The following is an 18,444-nucleotide window of genomic DNA, read 5'->3' as shown; positions in this document are numbered from 1 at the left end:
TTAACCTAACCTAAACACTCATAAATCAATCTCATATGTTTCTCTTTCCCTCTCTCACTCTCCCAATACAGCAAGACACAAACCTAGTAGCAATCATTCCTTGGTTCCTTGCTCCACCACTGGCAACGACGATTGTTCGTCCAAAGCCACCGCTTGTGCTCACTCCTTGCTCAGGGGTAATTGATAATAATGGCCTAAAGGGGCCTTGCCCCTCCAAAAATTTTAAAACCCTTATTAACATATATATTTATTTATATTAAATACATTTAAATTGATCTTACAAACTAAAAGTGTTAATTTTATTATTTTTGTGTTTTATAAATTAATTTTATGCATTGTAATTTAGAAGATGTTCAAATCACATTGATATATGTTTATTTATTATATCTAACAATTATTACTTGTAAATTCTTAAAATTAAGAGTGTTGTCACAATTTTTAGATTACAATCAAAATGAATTTAACAAAAGTTAAATTAATTTTTCAACTTTCTCAACAAGATTTAAGTTTTTAACCAAGTACCAAATGTGTTTTTCCTTCTTTTTTTTTAGTACAAGGTCAAAGTTAAGTAGATTTAAGGAAAGAAAAAGGAGATTTAGCTTACTACAACTCCTTCTCTTCATATATATATATATATGAAACTAATTTACAAAAATGCTAGAAAAACACCAAACTCCTAGTCTCAAAATTTCATATTCACTTAAAAAAAATATTTAGTTTTTTTTTTTTTGATAAAATGTTTAAATATGGTTGATTTATTCGTACTCTTTTTTATTTAAATTTTAAATTATTAAAAAAATAAAAAAAATTCCCATAATTCTTTGATATATTGTGTAACTAGTAATTCAAAAGGTTAATTGTAAATCATTTTATTGTTAAAAGTATAATGTTGTCATAGTAATATTTTTGTTTTATAATTTTATGAACTTGTCATGTTTTTATTAGTATATTGTTTGCATATATATATTTATGAGTATTATAAACTATACTTTAGGTAAAAAATAAAATAAAGTATATTATATACTATTAGTTGACCCCTGTAAAATTATATATCAAGATCTACCACTATCCTTGCTCTACCACTGACAACTAATAATCAAAAGGACTGAAGCTGCTTGGTGGAAAATAACATCATGAGATTCATGCTCAAGCTAAAAAAGTTGAAAACTCCATAATCAAGATGGACCTTTAACTCCGAACTTCAAACTTCATGATGAATGCTCTTCTGTTGAATATTCTAGGTATAGAAAATTACTTTTTCTCCAACACTCTTATTTGTCTTGCTTTTTTTTTTAATAAATATTGAAATTTGGGTTTTTTTCTCCACCGCACCTCATTTGTCTTGGTTATTTTTTGAATAAATGTTGAGATTTGGAATATTTTTTAGTTAATAGGGCTTATATGATTGAGAATCAAGTTCAAGTTCATTAATTTTAATGTTGGTGACTATAAAGATCATATCATGCAGGTTGGGAATTTGGAGTGATTTATTGAATTTAATTTATGATTTTGAAAATGACACAATAAATTAATAGATTTTTTAGTTTTGTAGATGAGTAATTTTATAAAGAAGGAATATACGAATAGCATAGACAGGACAGGTTTTTCAAGAGGTAGTTCCAAATGATGAAGCAATTTTACAAATACAAGTGAATGAAAGTTCGAATGGGGCAATTTCTTGGTAAGATGTAAGCGCTCTTATGCTTATATTAAACAAATTTGAAAATTTTTTATTATCATTCGAGTTTAATCAAGTGAGCTTGAGCTTAGTTTGAGTTTTATCTATAGTCAAACTCGAGCTTGAAAAATAGAACTCGATCAAGCTTGAGCTAATTTCAAGTTTCAATCTCTGAATTGAGCTCCAGCTTGACACTATATTGGCTCGGCTCAATTACACGCCTAAAGAGGACTCAATGATTTGGTTCAAGAAAATACTATAACTACCTACCTTGGCTTAATTAGATTGAACAAAAGAGTGTTAAAATTAGTTAAGATAAACAACTCTTATGGTAATTTGGGTCTGAGCTACTAATAGCTCTATCACCTCTTGAATTTCCTAATTCTATAGGTGGGAAGTCAAATTGAACTATTTAATGAATCACATATTGCTAATTATTGGGGGAAGGAAGGTGTGCAATTAATTTGCATTTGATCTAATATTAGTTTTTGTTCTTGGAAATAACAATTAAAAAATTCTAAAGAAAAAATACAATAGAGAAATTAATTATAGAGATCAGACTAAACTATAAAAATGATATATATCAAAGAATTATTTCAATGGATTAAAAATATTTAATTATGTTATCAATGATAGAATGTTCGAGTCATAAAATATACAAATAATAAAATCATTAACATACACATATAGTTAGCAAATCAATTAAGGAAAAAATTGAAAGGTAAAAAATAGAAAAAAATTACTTTAATAACTTAATTATGATTATCTTTAATAAATTTATTTATTAACATAAACTACATGCCCAATTGTTTTTACAACAATAAAGAGAAAACTCCATAAATTATAGCTATGCACACTAATTAGTTTTGATCTCTTTATATTTATATTTTTATTTGATATAAAAATCATATTTTGTTTTTTAATATGACTCTAATTGTAAAAAAAAAGGGTTTAATAATAAAAAAAAATCATTTATATTAAATTTATAAAAAAAAATTAGTAATGGTGTTTTAATCAATCATTTTTAAGACTTTTGGAATTAAATTTTATTAAAGGTATTTTAGTTAATCACTTTTAGCACATTTTGAGTTTAATTATAAAAAATAAGTCTACTAATAAAATATTCATTTAAATTAAAATTTATAAAAGAAATTACTAAGGGTATTTTGAGTCAATCACTTTTAATATTTTTGAAATTAAAATTTTAAAATTTTTAAAAATTTATTTTCACATAAACTTTATTTTTATTTTTAATTGATTTAAATTAAATTTAAACAAATTAACAAAAGTTAGATATTTAAAGATATATTTGTTAATTTAAACATTTATAGGAGTATTTAAATTAATCACTTTTAGCATTGTTGAAGTTCATACTTTTATATATAAATGATAGATGAAATATATCTATCTTAGAAGCTCACTTCATGCAATAGGAACAAGTCTAAATTTTGCTTCTGTAGTGTCCATAGAATAGTCTTGTTCAAGGGTTAGGCTATTTGCCTGAACTCGAAAGCCTGCCTAAAATTTTAAAGTGCTTGGATATAAATATTAAGCCCGTTAAAAGGATCTGAATAACAAATGAGGTTCGATAAAAAAAAAAAAAAACCGAGCTTGGATTTCACCATTTAAGATCCAAAGATTGGCTAGGTCTGGCTTGAAAATTAAAATATATATATTTATTATAATAAGATAAGATCCATCTACTTTATTTTTTATAATGGATAAGGCCCATTTGCTTTATTACTTATAATAGGATAAAACTCAATTTTTTCTTTATATAAAACATTAAAAATAATAATTTAATTTTAAATTATATTCAATAAAATTAAATTGGATCCAAGCCTAAATAACTCATAAATTTAATTAAAATTAAATAAATTAGTTAAATTAATAATTTATAAAAAAAAATTTAAATCATTTTTTTAATTTTAAATATTAGTGCTTTGGGCGGGTTTGTGCTTTATTATTACATGTAAGAATGGGATTTGATAGAAAATAAGGCCCAAAAAATGAAGTCAAGCCGAACCTAAACTTGCTTAAAATACTAGAATACATACATAAGCTCAGCCTAAACTAAGCCCGACCTGACCCATAAGCAATTCTACTATAGTAATTTATTTATATAGATGCACAACACCATCAAATAAATAAATAAATAAATATTTATAAATAAAGTAAAATAACAAATTGAGCTTTGAAAACCATGACCAATTGAATGCATGCTATGCTACCTAGCTAGCTACTTGACAAGAAAAAATAGTTAATATAGTATTACCAAAAATAACATTTATAGTCAAGGAAAATCTTGTATAATTGGCAAATTTTTGGACTATTTAAAATTGTTTTTTGTTTTTTTTTAAATTATGTTTTTATTTATTTATTTTTGTTGAATTTTGAAAATATAAAACATATTTGGTAAATAATATTGGATAAGGAGGGAGTAAAGTACCTATTATTTTCGTGAGGTCTAATGCCTCCATAGTGGCTAGCGAAATACTCCCACTCAAATTGAACCTTTTTCGCTTGTAGCCTGTAATGGGTGAGGATTAGGGTGCCTTACTAGTCTGTGATGGACAAAGATGTAAGGAACAATTTGGGAACCTTTAGATTTTGACCTTAAAACCGCATATAGTGAACTTTAAGTGTGCCTAACCTATAGATAGAGCCATCACTTTTTCCTTTTAGAATTAACTAAAAGCATAGGATTCATTCCTTTTACTCTGTGTGATGTTTAAATTTACTTAGTGATTTATTTATTCTTTTTCTGGGTATACTAACCTTTTTCTTATTCTTTTGCATTGGTTCATATGTATATCATAAAGTTGCATAAAGAACATTTGCTTGAAAAACGGTCTTCAACAAAATTTTTCGTGGACTCCAATGAACGACTAGTTTGCTCTTCATCCGTATTAGCGTCTTGTGAGACACCCAATGAAGTAAGGGCCCAGTCAAAAAAGATTCAACTGAAGATGGGGGATTGTTTACCAATTGGATATGATTCTATTCTATCTCAAGAAACATCCATCCTCTTCAAACAGAACAATCTAGAGGATTTGGTTGATATCTGAAAAAAGATGAGTCCGTCAAGACAAGAGCAGTTTTGCCAGAAGCACGGTCATATAGCACACCTTCTAGCAGTAGTTGTTGATGATAAACTAATCAGAGCTGCAACACAGTTTTGGGACCCTGCATACAAGTGTTTCATCTTCAATAAAGCTGGTATGACTCTCACCATTAAAGAATATTTTATTCTACTGGATTTGCACCTTAAGGCTCCCAACAAGATATATGTCAAAAAACACAAGTCAGGATTTCGTAAAGGTCTGGTTCAACACATGAGATAGACAAGGAAATTGTACATTCTCATACAAAGAAGAAGCAAGAATAGGTTTGCCTACCTTGAAAGTTCTTTCATGAGTTTCTAATGCAACATGCCAATGAAAAACGGGGGTTAGACGTATTTGCCTTGGCCGTATACGGACTGGTGATCTTTCAAAAGTTTTGGGATATATTAAGATAGTGATGGTTGACTTCTTCGAGAGTGTGATCAATGGCTGTAATCCTTCAACGGTAATATTAGCAGAGACTATCAGATCTTTAAGTTATTATCATCGAAATTGAGGGCACTTCATAGGTTGCATATAGTTATTGTACTTATGGATGAAAAGCCATTTTGAATAGGGAAATGGTGCTTTCTCGAAGCTTTATATCCATAATCGAGCTCTGATTAAGGAATTCTGTGAAAGTGAGTGGTCAGAACGAAAGTTTAAACAAGAATGGATAATTTTCCTATAAAAGTTGAAAAGCGCTAAGGTGAGATGGTTGGCCCCATGGATGAATCGTGAGCCTATGTTGTACCAATGTAGGGATAGTATAGTGGTCCCACTTTTGGGTTTATGAGGAGCGACAAATTATGCACCACTCCTAGTGAGAAGGCAATTTGTGGGAGAACAGTTCATTCCTATGACTTATGGGCCTTATCAGTTAGATTTCTTTTATAGTGAGCCAAAAACATTTCAGAAGATAAATGAGATGATTAAAGCATGGAAAATCCTCGAAGAGTGAGTCCTAGATCGTTCACTGATAAAGTCACCCCAGGGTACTTGGTTTGGAGAACAAAAAGAAGACAAGAAATGGTATTCACTTATGAAATCTCTCAACCACCAACAGAAGAAAAACTTGAAGAGACACCATCAAAATTAGAGCTTGCAACAAAAGAATTTGAGTCTGAAAAGGACAAATTAAAGCAAAAAATCCAGAAGCTTCAAGAAGAAAAAGCCTAGTGGAAAGATAGAGCCGAAAGTCATGAAGTTAAAGTTCACAAGATTGCTAGAGAACGTGATACAACTATTGAAGATCTAGCAAAGCTACACCAAGAGCATAAAAGGTTATGTGTGAGAGAAAGGGCCAAAGAGATAACCATTATCGAGCTGACTAAAAAAAATATAATATTGAAACAAGAGTATGCTGAACTGGAAGAAGAAAGTACCGAAGTATAGGCAGAGAATAACATGCTAAACAGTTACTTGAGTAGGCTAAGGTAAAAATTGAATGAACAAGAAGACCACATTGCTGCATTGGTTAGGGAGCATAGAGAATTATCATACCAAGTCTGGTGTAGTAAAAGAAAGAACTTAGAAAGACAGATATACATTGAGCACCTAACGACCCAAATCTGTAAAAGGGTATGCAAGGTAAGAAAGATGGTGGAAGAAGCAGAGACGTTGAGATAAATGGTGACCCTAGTAGGAGAATATGGACAGCATCTGTTAAACTTCATCAAAGAAGCCAAGGTCCAATATGAACAGATCAAACAATTTTATGACTATAATTCTAGGATGATAAACTCAATGTAGATAAAAGTTTTTTTGGAATAAATGAAATCTTTTAGTTGAATACCATTTTTAAGGTAAATGTTCTTTGCATACATGCATTTTTCATTCATTGCATTCTCATTCATTACACTTAACAAAGTAACTATGTGATAGTTATGCAAATTTACTAATTTTAAGATATGGTACTCAAGGTTCAAAGATAGCTCCAGCTAGCGAGAACCTTACCCATTGATACAACACAAGATTCAGAGCAAGGTAAATGGAGCAGAAAAATTCTCACAGATTTGAAAAGATAGAAAAAGCACATGAGAAGATTGAAAGTGAGTCGAGCAAGATTTTGAATGCTCTTAATAACTTGAATAAAGGAAAGAGAGTTGAAGAAAATGCAAGCCCATAAGTTCTCCCATCGCAAGAAGTGACTGACCCTTTATATCCTCCAGGTTTTGGCCCACCTCAAGCCCAGTCTGCTCAAAAAGTTCCACCGCAATACTTCACATATCCAACATATCCTGGAATACCGTCAGCTTCCAACCCAGGGCATTATAATAGCTATGTAAATCCTATCTTTACTGAAAATACAGCAGAACCAATTCCTGATCTAGATAATTTAAAAGAGAAGGAAAAAAAAAATATAAGAGTGGAAACTCAAGAAAGCTCCAAGATTAGTATGCTGAGCAAAGGCTACGGGCTGTGAATGGATTTGGTTTTTATGGGTCAGTTGATGCTGCTGGGCTCTGCCTAGTCCCTGATGTGGTCATTTCTCATAAGTTCAAAGTATCAAAATTTGCAAAATATGACGGTACGAAGTGCCCCAAAACTCACATCACCATGTATTGTCGGAAGATGATAGCTCATGCTCATGATAAAAAACTCTTAATACATGTCTTTCAGGATAGCCTTACTGGCTCTACGACCAGATGGTATGTTTAGTTGGACAGAACCTGCATTCACTCTTGGAGCGATATGGCACATGACTTCATCAGTCAATATCGACATATTATCGATTTAGCCCCTGATCATTTATCTTTACAGAATCTGGAGAAAAAAGCAAACGAGTCTTTTAAAGAGTATGTCTAGAGGTGGAGGGATATTACTTCTCAAGTACAATCTCCTCTGACTGAGAAAGAGACTACAATGCTGTTTGTTAGTACTTTAAAACCTCCATATTATGAAAAGATAATAGAGAATACAACGAAAAACTCTGCTGATATGGTAATTTTGAGAGAAATTATTGAGAATGCCATCAAGAATGGTAAGCTATAAGAAAATGAAACATCTAGCAAGAGAGTCTCGAAGAAGAAAGAAACTGAAGCTCAGGCTGTGAGCTTTGATAGACAGCAATTTGGAGGCTATCAACCCTACTCACCACTAGGATATCTACCATATTATCCTACTATAAATAATATTTCCCCTCACCTATACTAACCATTTGTATAATCATCATACCCCCAAACATATCAAACCCCTCATATGCCTTAAAATACCATGTACAGTCCTAACAATCAGCCTACCCCAAGACCCCAAAATCGCCCAACTAACCCCATTGGTGGTTCGCGATAGCAATGAACTACCCGTGAGAAACTTATGTTTGACCCAATTCTAATGACTTATACAGAATTATATAAAGAGCTTTACAATAGTCATTTGATTGCTCCTAGTAAATTGAAACCCCTCACCTTACCCCAAGTGGTATGATCTCACAGCCCATTGTGACTACCATTATGGGATCGCTGGTCACTTCATAAAAAATTACACCACTCTGAAACATAAAGTGCAATGTTTGATTAAAGATGGAATGATCTGTTTTGATACAAGAGGAATGACTGCATCGAATGTTAGTGGCAATCCCTTGCCAAATCATAATGTGAATGCTATAAGTGAAGAACAGAAGCGCCATGTGAAGAAAGAAGTGACAGATATTAAGACACCTCTCAGCCAACTGTTCGATATTTTACGGAGAGCTGACATAATACAACTAGTAAGTTCACATAACTATCATAGAACATATATAGCTGGTACTAGTTGTAGGTATCATAATGGGGCAATAGGCCATTCCATTGAAACCTGTGAACAGTTTCTCCAAGAGGTGTAAAAACTCTTAGATTCACATTAGATGGTGGTCTATGAAGGAAGAGAAGACTTAAAGAATGTTGAGGTGTCCATAACTGATAGGCCTGTAAAGCTGTTTCCAAAACCAATGACAATTCAGTGTGGGAACAAATCGAAGTCAATCATAGACAAACTCATCCCTAGGAATGTAACTTTTAAAATATTTACTCTTTTTTCATACAAAGATAATAAAGCTGTACCCTGGAGATATGGTTGTGACATTGTAGTTCAGGGGCAAGAAGAAGATGTCTCCAAAGCTGACGCTTTCAATATAACTGGTGTAAGAGGCATTACTCGAAGTGGAAGGTGCTACACTTCAGAAATGTTAAAGAAGGCTAGAACAGAGAAGGCTAAAGAAGAAGAAAGATGAAATAATCTTGAATTAGAACCTAAAGAAGATCATCCAAAGCCAGAATCAGAAAAAGAGCTTTATGAATTCCTGAAACTGATAAAACATAGTGAGTATTCAATTATGGAACAATTGAATAAAATGCCAGCTCGAATCTCATTATTATCACTGCTGTTGAACTCAAAGCCACATCAAAATACCCTGCTGAAAGTGTTAAATCAGGCATACATGGCACATAATGTATCTGTTGAATATGTGAACCACCTGACTGGAAATCTAGTCATGCCAAATCATATTTCATTCAGCGATGATGAGATTCTTTTGGAGGGAAAAAAATGCCAAGGCTCTGTATATCACAGTCAAGTGCAAGAGCCATATCATAGCCAAGGTCCTTATCGATAATGGCTCTACTATAAATGTTATGCCTATGTCAACTTTGACAAGACTACCCATTGACTATTCTCATATGAAGGACAGTCAGATGATTGTGAGAGCCTTTAATGAGACCAGAAGAAAAGTCCTGAGGGATATCGAGATGCCCTTACAAATTGGGCCATGCACTTTCAATGTAAAGTTTCAAGTGATAGATATCTCTCTATCCTACAGTTATCTGTTAGGAAGATCATGGATTCACATGGCAGGAGCTGGCCCTTTACTTTGCATCAGAAGATCAAGTTCAATGTAGAAGGCCAATTAGTAATGGTAGTTGGGGAAGAAGACATGCTAGTGACCCAACCATTGAATACTCTATATGTAGAGGCTATCGAAAAAGCATTATAATGCTCTTATCGATCTTTTGAATTAGTTAATTCTGTAGGTGAAAGATTTAAAAGTTAACCCTTTTCAAGGATAGTGATGAGCCAAGTCATCAACAAGGGTTGGTATCCAGGATCAGGGCTAGGTAAAAACTTGTAGGGGATAAAAGAACCTCCGACAGTAATAAACAATAGCGATATGATAGGCCTAGGCTATGAGATGACAGAATGGAAGGTCAAAAGAATGTCATCAGGAAAGACAACAAGACTAATGGTTATCCCTCACCTGTATGAAACTTTCAAACCTGGAGGATTCATATACCCAGATACAAGAAAAAGCATGGAAAACGTTTTTACGCAGTTAACCATTCATGCTGTTGAAGATGAAGTAGGGCTTAATTAAAATGAGTGGGTTCACCTTTGTCCACCAGATTATGAGCTAAATAATTGGAGTGCCATCAAGATGTCTGTGACTTTTGAGACTAATACAATGTAATTGTAACATCCCAATAGCTATTGCCCAAGGCATTGGGGTGATCTTTCTTGTTTGGGTCGTTTGTCTTTTATTTTTTTAATAAAAAATAGAAAGGATGCATTTTCATTCATTTCTTCTTGTGTCTTCATTATTTCCATCTTTCTAAGCACATCTTGCTAACATATCCCATTTCATTCAATTTCAAGTCTTTAAATGAACATGAAGATAATCATGATAACAATCAAGAGGTTAGCTTTGAGAATTCAATTAACACTGATGAACTTAACAATGAAGAGAATTTTGAAGAATATGTTATGCCTTCAAACCTAATGAGATTGATTGAACAAGAAAATAAGCTAATTGAGCCTCATCAGAAGATAGTTGGTTTAGTAAATTTGAGAGATAAAGAGAATAAGAAAGATGTCAGAATAGGCACTTCACTTTCATCAGGAGATAGACAATGATTGGCAAACCTACTTCGAGAATTTGTAGATGTATTTGCTTGGCCTTACTAGGATATGCCAGGATTGAGCACAAAAATAGTGGAGCACAGATTACCCCTAAAGCCAGAATGTAAGCCATTTCAGCAAAAACTAAGACGGATGAAGCCCGAAATGCTACTAAAGATTAAAGAAGAGGTGAAGAAACAATTTGATGCTGGTTTTCTACAAGTGGCTAAGTGTCCAAAGAGGTAGTCAATATAGTCCCAGTTTCTAAGAAGAATGGAAAGGTATGAATGTGTGTAGACTATCGGGACTTGAATAAGGCTAGCTCAAAGGATAACTTTTCTTTGCCTCATATCGACATACTGGTAGATAACACGGCTAAGCATTCAATTTTTTCCTTTATGGATGGTTTCTCAAGGTATAATCAAATAAAAATAGCTGCAGATGATATGGAAAAGATTATTTTTTATGACCATGTAAGGAACCTTTTGCTACAAAGTCATACCTTTTGGGTTAAAGAATACTGGGGTAACATATCAAAGGGTCATGGTAACACTCTTCCATGACATAATGCACAAAGAGATCGAGGTGTATATAGACGATATGATTACAAAGTCTTTGTGAGGATGAAAATTATGTCACCAGCCTTAGAAAGTTATTTGAGAGGTTAAAAAAATTTTAGCTAAAATTAAACCCAGCCAAGTGCACCTTTGGGATAAAGTCAGGGAAGTTGCTAGGCTTTGTGATCAGTGAAAGAGGAATTGAAGTCGATCCAGATAAGATACGGGCCATTCAGAATTTGTCACCTCCTAGCTCACCAAAAGAAGTTCGAGGTTTTCTGGGGAGATTGAACTACATTTCTCGGTTTATCTCTCAGTTTACTTACAAATGTGACCCCATATTTAAGCTTCTTCGTAAGAATAATCCTGAAAAATGGAATGAAGAATGTCAAGAGGCATTAGATAAAATTAAGCAATACTTTTCAAACCTTCCAGTGTTGGTGTCACCTGTTCCAAGGAAACCTTTAATTCTGTACTTAACAGTATGCAAAAATTTAATGAGATGTGTGTTGGGGCAACAAGATGAGTCTAATCGAAAAGAGAGAGCTATTTACTATCTGAGTAAGAAGTTTACAGAGTACGAATATAAGTATTCTTCATTGGAGAAAATATGTTGTGCATTAATGTGGACTGCCAAAAGACTCAGATAGTATATGCTTTATCATACCACATGGCTCATAGCAAAACTGGATCCAATTAAATATATCTTCGAGAAACCTTCTTTGTCCGAAAGAATTACTGGATGGCAAGTAATGCTCTTGGAGTATGATATTATATATGTGAGCCAAAAGGCAATAAAAGGGGGCGCTATAGCGGAGTTTCTTGCAGATCGTGCTACTGAAGAGTATGAGCCAATGAAGTTGGAATTCCCTGATGAAGACTTAATAACTATTTCTCAACTGGAGAAAAGAGAGCATGAAGAAAAATGTTGGAGAATGTATTTTGATAGAGCTGCCAATGCTTTGGGACATAGAATTAGGGTAATTCTGATCTCTTCAGAAGAACAATACTGTCCTGTAACAGTAAGGTTAAATTTCAATTACACAAACAACATCGTTGAATATGAGGCATGTGTCATGGGCTTACAAGCTGCTATATATAGAGGAGTGAACGCACTAAAAGTGTTTAGAGACTTAGCTCTAGTTATATATCAGTTGAAAGGAGAATGGGAGACGAGAGATTCAAAACTCATTCCATATCATAAGTATATTTTAGAGTTGACAAAACAATTTAAAGATATCCAGTTTGACCATTTACCTCGAGAAGAGAATTTGATTGCTGGTGCATTGGCTACTCTGACTGTAATGATTCAAATTAATAATAATACTGACATTCAACCCATCAAGTTAGATGTTAAGGATATACCAGTTTATTGCTCTAATGTAGAAGAAGAAGAAGATGGAAAGTCCTAGTATTATGATATCCTACAGTATATTAAGGATCAGCAGTACCTAATTCAAGCAACAGAAAATGATAAAAGGGTTATTTGAAGATTGGCTATGAGTTTTTTCCTAGATGGAGATATTCTGTACAAAAGAAATCGGGATCAGGTGTTATTGAGGTGCGTAAGTAAGACTGAAGCGAGAAAAATTATTGAAGAGGTATATAATAGAATATGTGGGGCACATACCAGTGGACATATGATGGCGAGACAGATCATAAGAGCAAGATATTACTGGTTGATGATGGAGAATGATTGCATTGACTTTGCTCGTAAATGCCATAAATACCAGATATATGCTAATAAGATCCATGATCTGCCATCTGCTTTACATGTTATGGCACCACCATGGCCATTCTCAATGTGAGGCATGGATGTCATCGGTCCAACAGGCACAGATTCATTTTTGTGATGATATATTACTTCATAAAATGGGTAGAGGCAGCATCATATGCAAGTGTGACATGCTCTGTGGTTTGTAAGTTCATAAAGAGAGAGATCATCTATAGATATAAACTTTCAGAGAGAATTATTTTAGACAATACCAAGAATCTAAATAGTAAGATGATACAAGAAATATGTGCTCAATACAAGATCAGGCATCATAACTCGGCACCATACTGTCCGAAAATGAATGGGCCAGTTGAGACAGCCAATAAGAACATAAAATGGATTTTAGAGATCGAGACTTACAAAGATTGGCATGAAAAGTTACCATTTGCATTACATGCATATTGAACATCAGTTCGCACCTCTACTAGGGCAACTTTATTTTCTTTGGTTTATGGGATGAAAGCTGTACTACCAGTGAAAGTAGAGATCCCTTCCTTGAGAGTTCTAAAAGAAGTTGAGTCGAAAGAAGCTGAATGGATTCGAGAACGTTATGAGCAGTTAAATTTCATAGAAGAAAAGAGATTGACTGCACTGTGCCATGATCAGCTATATCAAAAAAGAATGATGAGGGCTCATGATAAGAAGATTCGACCCCGTTACTTTCAAGAAGAAGAGTTGGTCTTAAAGAGAATCCTTCCTATCCAATATGATAGTAGAAGAAAATGGACTCCAAATTTAGGAAGGACCGTATGTGGTGAGACGGGCTTTTTCAGGTGGGGCGTTGATACTGACTAAGATGTATGGAAATGATTTACCTCATCCTATAAATTTTGATGCTGTGAAAAAATATTATGCTTAAAAAAAAGAAAAAAATAAAAAGTGAAAAAAAAGAAAAAAAATTGAATAAAAAGGGAAGACTCAAGGCGAAAACCTTGAAAGGGCGGTTTGAGTCATAGGGGGTTTGTCTAAGTTGAAAACCTGAAAAGTTAGCTTAGATAAGGAGAATACAGCATCGAATTTGAAAGTCTGCTGATATGGAGGCTAGCAAATTCGGAAGTGTTCAAATTGTTAAGTATATCAGATGGTTGGGTTTTTAGAAAAAAAAAACTTTGAGATGTGTTATCATGATTATCTGATTGTTCATTTTTGGCTTTGTCTCCATACTTATCCTTGTAATTCTCTCTTGGCCGAAATTAGCCAACATTTTGCTAATAAGAGACATTCTATTTCGTTCTTTGTGTCTTTTTCTGGTGACTGTTTCTCAACCATTCATATTCCTTTCTTTCTAATACCCCACCATGGAAGAAATGTGCAAATGCATTCTTACTTTTTGAGTTTGAGATAATGATTGATGAATGAATAACAACATGAAAGATTTTTACATTACATTGATTAAGTCAAGAGTGATAAAGGTGAAATCGAGATGTTCAGTTCTTGATTAGGACATTGAATCTGGGAAGAGATTTCTTACAGGAAGAATGTGAGTGGAAGAGACAATTAAGAGCTACATTGGCTCAATCTTAGAAGAACAGTGTAATTGGATCTTTGAAGAATCAAAGGGCTTGATTCCCAAGAAAAGAGCTTGAGAAACTTGAGTACCATACATTGAATAGGAATTAATTGGCTAACATTTGCATAGCATGCATTAAAATTCATATGCATTGCATAGCATATACTACTTTCAGGAAAGTATAGTGTACAAATTCAAGAAGCAGAGGTGTTCCAAGATCCCACATAGAGAAGACAGATATGAAGATATTTTCAAATTTGAGAAGAAACTTGTCAGGTAAGTTCCTAATCTTTGAAATAGGATGTCTTTTGGTATCAGGATTGATTTATAAAACCTTCGGGCATAATCTCCTGAAATTCCTTCAAACACAATTTTCAACTCTTTTGGACATGATTGTCAAGGAGTAATTTACTTTTCAAAGTTGTGGTGCCTCTGTTTAGAGGAGCAATTTACTTTTCCAAGTCGTTGAGCCTCTGATTAGAGGAGCCATTTATTTTTTCAAAGTCGTTGAGCCTCTATTTAGAAGAGTTTTGATCAAATCTTAAAAGAAAAATGTCAAGATGAGTCTTGATTGGGTGTTTACGTCTTTGTGCAATTTTTGTTTCACAGAAAATATGCAAAGAGGGGCAGCTGTAGACACCCAATTTGGTCCAGGCCCGGATCAATTGGGCCTGGTCCAAATAGGTAAGTCTATTTTTTTTTTTTTTTGTATTTTACATTTTTATTTTATTTTTATTTTTATTTTTATTTTTGTTTTTATATATATTTTTCTTTTATTTTTATCTTATGTATTTATTATTTATTTATTTATTACTATTATTTATTAATATATATATCCTTATTATTATTATTATTTTCTGTTAATATTTATATGTATATTTATCAGATTATATGTTATAATTTATCTGTTATTTAATTTTAATTTATCTGTTAATTTTTTTATTTATCTTATTTATTTTCATTAATATTTTTATTTGATTTTTTTTATTTTTTTGATTTATTCGACTGAAGATTGGATTGGGATTCAATCAGAAGAGTCCATGTTGAATTTAATGATTGAATTCCGATCCAAAGAGGAGTTGGGATTGATCAAAAACTTTTCTGATCAATCCCTATAAAAGGATCCTCAAAATCAAAGGAAACACACAGAAAAACAGAAGGAAAAGAGTACTGGTTGAGAGAAAAAGGTAGACAGAAGAGATTTGAAAGCTGAAAAAGGGTTTAGAGGCATTAGAATAGCTTTAGGAATCATTGGGAAATTTTTGAAGATTTTTCTGCGAATTTTTTCTGGAAATTTCTGAAAAATTTCCAGATTTCGGTTAAATTTTTTGGCGAAAGTTAAATTTTTCGATGACGATTTCGGTAAAGATTGAAGTTTTCAACTAGCTGCCCAGTTTTCGATGAAGATTCCCAGAAACCGACCAACTTTTCGACGAACTTTCGGAGAAAAATCTAGATTTCGATGAATTTTTTAGAATTCGATGAATATTCAACCGGAGTTCTTCAAAAAGTTTAGAAAGAAAGAGGAGAAGAGAAAGGAAGAGAGAGAGAGAGAGAAAAGGCTCGGTCTGCTAAAAAAATGAAGGAATCAGCCTTATATACCCTCTCAAAACGACGTCGTTTTTGCGTTAAGTAACCCAGAAGATCTGTGCGTTTTGTCGAGATCCGACCCGACCCGAGCGTCGACCCGCTTTCGACCCGCGCGTGTCTCGTTTCTTCGAGCCGTTAGTCAAGCCGAGCCGACACCCCTGAGCCGCTTCTTCGAGCCGTTTTTCTTCCTTAAGCCGAGCCGAGCCGTTAGCCGAGTCGTTCCAGGTTTTTTATTTATATATATTTTATTTATTTATTTATTTATTTTATTAGATTAGGTTTATTTAATATTCTTTTATTTTTATCTTTATTTTATTTTTATTTTTGTTTTACTTTTCTTTATTTTTTTTATTTTCACTTTTATTTTGTTTTATTATTTTATTTTCTTTAAATAAAATCCAAAAAAAATATTTTTGGAGAAAAGTTGAAAGTATCAATTTTCCTTAAAAATAAATTTTCAAAAAAAAATTTTGAGGAAAAGTTAGAAGTATCAATTTTCCTTAAAAATAAACTTTCTAAAAATATTTTTGGGGTAAAGTTGAAAGTATCAATTTTTCTCGAAATTAAGGTTTCTAAAAAATATTTTTGGAGAAAAGTTAAAAGTATCAATTTTTCTTAAAAATAAATTTTCAAAAAAGGTTTTTGAAGAAAAGTTGAAAGTACCAATTTTTCTCGAGATTAAAATTTCTAAAAAATATTTTGGAGAAAAGTTGAAAGTATCAATTTTTCCTGCACAGAAACAATCATTCTTTTCTTCCTTTTTATTTTTTAATGTTAAATAATCCAACGATGGAGCCTCTGCAAGTGAAACAGTAGTTTTCTTGCATACTCCTGAGGTGAGGGAATTTTCTTAATTTTTTGCTAAAAGTATTAGAGTCAATTGAGAATAATTTTCAATAATTAATCACTTGGTAAATTTTTAAGGCTCATTGGATAATACAAATTTAAGTTGGTACCATCTTTTGATGGGCTTTGTGAGGGTGCTATAACCTTCCTCACACGTAACCGAACTCTCAAACCCTGTTCTGGTTAGTAGATCTGAACCTATTCTTTTAGGGACCCTTAAACTTAGGTGTTCCCTAAAAGGACAGATTCTTTGGGTGGCCAATCGCACCTAGATAAAAAAAATTGGTGGTGACTCTTTCAAATCAATGTCTAGCGATGGATCCTCGGATCTAGACGTTATGACACTCCCGCTAACTTCTCCATACTGCAAGTGGCCTGAGAAAAAGGCCTCATTTAATTTCATTTTCTCTTTGGAAAATAAGGTCTTCTGCTTGGTTTTACACGTTCAGGCAAATACTTGTCTCTTATCACATTAAATAAAGTCTTCTGCTTGATTTTACACGTTAAGACAAATACTTGTCTCGTTGCAATTTTTTTCTTTTATACTGTTTTGTTCACTTCTGGGAGAGTTTGAAATTTATTACGGACAAGAGAAGACGACCTTGACAGTAATTGCCAAAGTTTCCTGCAATTTACAATTTAATTAATTATTTTTTTAATTATGTTGGCCTCTTTAGAGACAGTGTGGACGAATTCAATTTCCCAAATCTCAATTCTAATACTATCAGTCCATACTATAAATTTTATTTTTGCACAGAACACGAGTTAATTATTAAATATTACGTCACAGTAGCGTTTCTTCAACCATCTCTTTTTTATTTTTATTTATTTTTTTACATTTTTCTCAAAATTTTTAAAATATTTCATAAAATTCTCCACAGTTACTAATCCTTAGCAAATAACATGATTAGGATGTTTATTTTCGATCATTTATTTTCCCTATTAACAAATTATTACGCTGCTACATATGAAAGACATTGAATTAATCAATTGCATTGTTCCTTTGGATCTTATTTTTGTTGGCACTCCCACTAATTTCTTCATACTGCAAGTGGCCTGAGAAAAAGACCTCATTTACATTCATTTTCTTTTTGGAAAATAAGGTCTTCTACTTGGTTTTACACATTAAGACAAATACTTGTCTCTTGTCACATTAAATAAGGTCTTCTGCTTGGTTTTACACGTTAAGACATACTTGTCTCGTTGCAAATTTTTTCTTATACTGTTTTGTTCACTTTCGGGAGAGTTTGAAATTTGCAATTTAATTAATTACAACCGATGCTGATGCATTTGCTTTCATCATATCCAGCTAAGCTTTCCTTTTCAGCCATTTATTTGAATGGAATTAAATAAATTATTATTATAATTTTTTACCGTAAATTAGATGTTGTTTTTATAAAATAGTATAAATGCTTCTATGACACCTTGTTATATGATATTTTATTATTGGACTTATCTAAGGATCAAACTATTTGTTAGGACAAATTCAATCGAATTCTTAATAAGATTTTGGTTGA

The 18,444-nt window shown here is 32.6% G+C and overlaps 1 protein-coding gene across 1 annotated transcript in view; it reads right to left on the bottom strand.

Moving 5' to 3' along the window:
• The window catches only part of LOC111279463 (signal peptide peptidase-like 2), a 48,638-nt gene that overhangs the window by 10,099 nt on the left and 20,095 nt on the right, over positions 1-18,444 (bottom strand). The window lies entirely within an intron of this gene.

The sequence above is a fragment of the Durio zibethinus genome, chromosome 27 (assembly GCF_047325235.1).
Source record: "Durio zibethinus cultivar Kanyao isolate XHJ-2024 chromosome 27, ASM4732523v1, whole genome shotgun sequence".
Taxonomy (NCBI): domain Eukaryota; kingdom Viridiplantae; phylum Streptophyta; class Magnoliopsida; order Malvales; family Malvaceae; genus Durio; species Durio zibethinus.
The sequence above is the reverse complement of the archived record's forward strand: the minus strand, read 5'-3'. Positions and strand labels throughout refer to the sequence as shown.